Below are 3,589 nucleotides of genomic sequence, written 5' to 3'. Positions count from 1 at the left end.
AAGCTTATAAGCACCTTAAAGGAAATCACTTTACATGAAATGCCTTAATTACATATGTTTCATACACCATCATATACAAATTGGATTTAAGATGTTGAGAACATTCAGGACCTGAGATTTCTAGTTTCAGAACAAGGTTTATTTCTGTTCACAGCCTCCTGGCTATTAGCTATGTTAACCTCAGCTCTGTCCCTTCTGATCCCCTTAAGGATCAGATCTTTGGCAGAAGGAGTTATTTTTTTTACTTTGGTGAAAAGTGACTGTTTCCCCTCGCCAGTCTCATCTGCAGTTATGGCAACAGATGCAGAAGCCCAACAATACATGGCTGAACAGGAGGCTTAGGGAAATATTGCCACAGAAACAACAAATCAAAAATAGGTGGCTTTCCTGTGTCCTAGAAAATACCATTATTTGAACTTGGAATACTTCCCATTGATGGGACAGATAATTTAATGGTGGTTTTAGGGTGGGGTAAGTGTGCTAACTCCTACCTAGATCTATGGAGAATTAGGTCAGCCATTCTCTGAAAAGAAAAGGGCAAGAACACCTCAAAAACCCTCAAACCAGTTTCAAAATCTCCTGCCAACTGCCCAGACACTGGGTGCGTGCTGTAACCCCCACGGCAATAGACACTGTGATTAATTTGACTTGAGCACAGTTTGTGCAGTGTCCCTGGGAACAGCAGCTCCTGCCCCAGCCCAATGCCCAAGTCTGGGGAGTGCTCACCCGGAGCCTGAACACTTCCCTTGGAACAGAGGCCTGAAACAATCGGCTACAAACAGTCAGAGCATGGCAAGATGGAAAACAGGGTAATGAATGCAGCCATTTCTTGCATTTATTGGTGCAGAGGCAATTACTCCAGTGACTGAGGCAGGGAGGCCCTGCTTGAAGGCAGGGCACAGGGCACACGGTGACACTGCTGCAGTGCTCCTGACTGCCATCCTGCTATTAACAGCTCAGCTGCCCTCGCTGCCAGCAGGGGAGAGCTGACAGAGATGTAAATTGGGCCATTACATAAGTATAAATTGTGATACAATAGAATCAATTGTCCTGAATTGTATTGCTACAGCATCAGCGCTTGCCCCAGGAACTTCTCTAGTCTCTGGTGTAGAGCTGGAGGACAAGGAGTGAGCAGTGATTCACGATAAATTCCAAGGAAAGCCCACTTTATAACGGCAGCATGAGTTAGCCACTGCTGGGGTAAACCATTCCCAGCTCAGAGATGTTTACATTCTGCACACACATGGACGTGTCAAATATAAATCCCTCCACTGACAGTTTATAAACTCTATTGCAGTGAGGTTGCAGTTGGATTGAAAAAGGTAAATGACATTAGTGAGGGGAAGAGAAATCACCAAAACCTGCAGGTAGCATTTAATTAACTAAACTGAGAATTGTCACACAACCCAGATGATTTTGTGGGAGACTGATTTTTAATCCAGCTTCAGCTTTGCTTTTCAGTCACTCAAATGTCCACTACCCACTGAAAGACAGGGGTTTGATTCACTTTTGTGGCCAGACACAATAGAATGGCACTGCAGCAGCTTGTATTAAAATACATTTCATTATTCTGCTCACAAATGCAGAATTTGGGAGAACACTTGTCTGAGCTCACACCTTTGAAACACTTGATATGAGTTGCCCAGATAAAATTGTTTTGGCCACTTATGTCAAGCCTTTGTGTCTTGTGCAATATCTGCATTGACATGTTTTCAAATGATAGATGTATGCCATAATTAGACAAAACATTTCAGTAATGCACTTTGCTATTTATATTCCTCAGGTCAGAGTCTGACACAATGGCAGAATAAATATAAATTCAGATTCTGAAGGGCATTGTGTTGATTAAAACATCCCACACCAAACGTAAATATATTTCCTCCTGGCAAAACCCAAAACTATAACATTTTCATTTCATCATCTATCAATAGAGGCAATATATGGTACTGACTTGCAGAAAAGAACTCATAATGTGAAGCCATAGATTAATCATCCTCCAGTAAAAACACATATTCACTACTGAACAGTTGTCCTTTATCAAAAGAAGTATAAACTCTGGGATGGTCCTAGAGATTCAGGCAAAAATCCTCAATAATGAGGGGACAGTTGAACATGTAAGAGTTTTCTTTATATAGAAAGAAATTGCCTCTTCACTAAAGAAGCAAACACACAGCTCAGCACAACTTGTAACACATCAGAATCTGTGCTGGGTCTGGCTGCCTGGCTGGGAGCCAGCAGGTGAAAGCAGAGCAGGCTTTGATCTGTGACATACTGAAGAGGAAAGAAGAGGGGGATTTGAATTTGTGGAAGCAGTGAAGGTTATAACTATAAAACCAACAAACAAGCTTCTCTGTTGCAGCAGTCGATGCAGACAGAAGCTTTGCAATCTTCTATCCTTGCAGAGAAGAAATACAAGTTCATGCTCTAAGAGGAAACACCACTAAAAACCCACAAACAAACAAAAAATACAGCCACAACTGTACCTTCACATTTTGTAATTTAGTTATTTGCACACCTAAAAGGTCAATGCTGGTTTCTGTACAAACTCACCAAAATTCCCCCTGGAGCTGTCACCAGCTGTCACGGAGCTATGAATAGGTGCTCAGTGGCACCTGCTTAGGAACATTCTTGAGTTTAAAGGATAACTGATATCTGTGTGCACAGAAATTTTCCACATGATTTGCTAAGTTATCTACAGATCTTAAATGACTATCAGCAAACCTGAACAAAGACACCCAATCATTTGTAATTTTTATATTTTCACTGACGCCTACAAGAAGGACCAAGGAAACGTTCTGTGCGAGTGTGTATCATTTATTGTAGTTCAAGAGTCAGGAATTGAACAGAAGACATGGCGAAAAACAAATAAAAGAAAAACAACCTTTTTTTTCCAACTTAATTTTAAAACACTGTGGTTTCAAATCCTTTTTAAAAAGGAAATTCAAGTATCATATGCAGGGGGCAGTAATATAAAAATGTTTGTGAATTTTTATTTTTTTTTAAAAACGTAATTCTACATCTCCTGCACCCTTTCTGCTTTGGTAAGGCCAAGCCATGGATACAAATTGGTACGCAACATAAAAAATGACCCCTGCCCCAAACTGCAGCCTCCAAGGATAAAAGTATCTGCTCTCTGCGGACAAGCTCCAATGGCTCAGAACTGTCAGTTAGCATTGATCTGCAGCATTGAAAGAATGTATTTTATGTTTTTTAAAGTCACTGAAATCCTGGCATTCCCAAGCATCTCATTCATGGCAGCTGTTTTAACATATTTCTATCTCAAGGCTTTTCACAAGTACCAGAGCATCTTGATCAACATAAAGGAAAGGGACATCTCAAGGAAAGGAAATTAAAATCCACGCATGAAGTCTTCGCTTTTTTGAAATTATCCTTGTGTCTAACACCAATTAAAAACCAAATAGGCAAATATGTGTAATATAAAAATACGATCCCAAGATGAACACTTTGTTGCAGGCACAGTTATCGCACAAAATATGTTCTTTTGAGGGCAGGGGAATGATTTTGATTTTCACAGGGTTTGTATTTTTTTTGCATTACAGAAGAAAAAGACAGCAGTGCAGGTTGATGG

Source organism: Geospiza fortis, unplaced genomic scaffold (genome assembly GCF_000277835.1).
Source record: "Geospiza fortis unplaced genomic scaffold, GeoFor_1.0 scaffold662, whole genome shotgun sequence".
NCBI classification, from domain to species: domain Eukaryota; kingdom Metazoa; phylum Chordata; class Aves; order Passeriformes; family Thraupidae; genus Geospiza; species Geospiza fortis.
The sequence above is the reverse complement of the archived record's forward strand: the minus strand, read 5'-3'. Positions refer to the sequence as shown.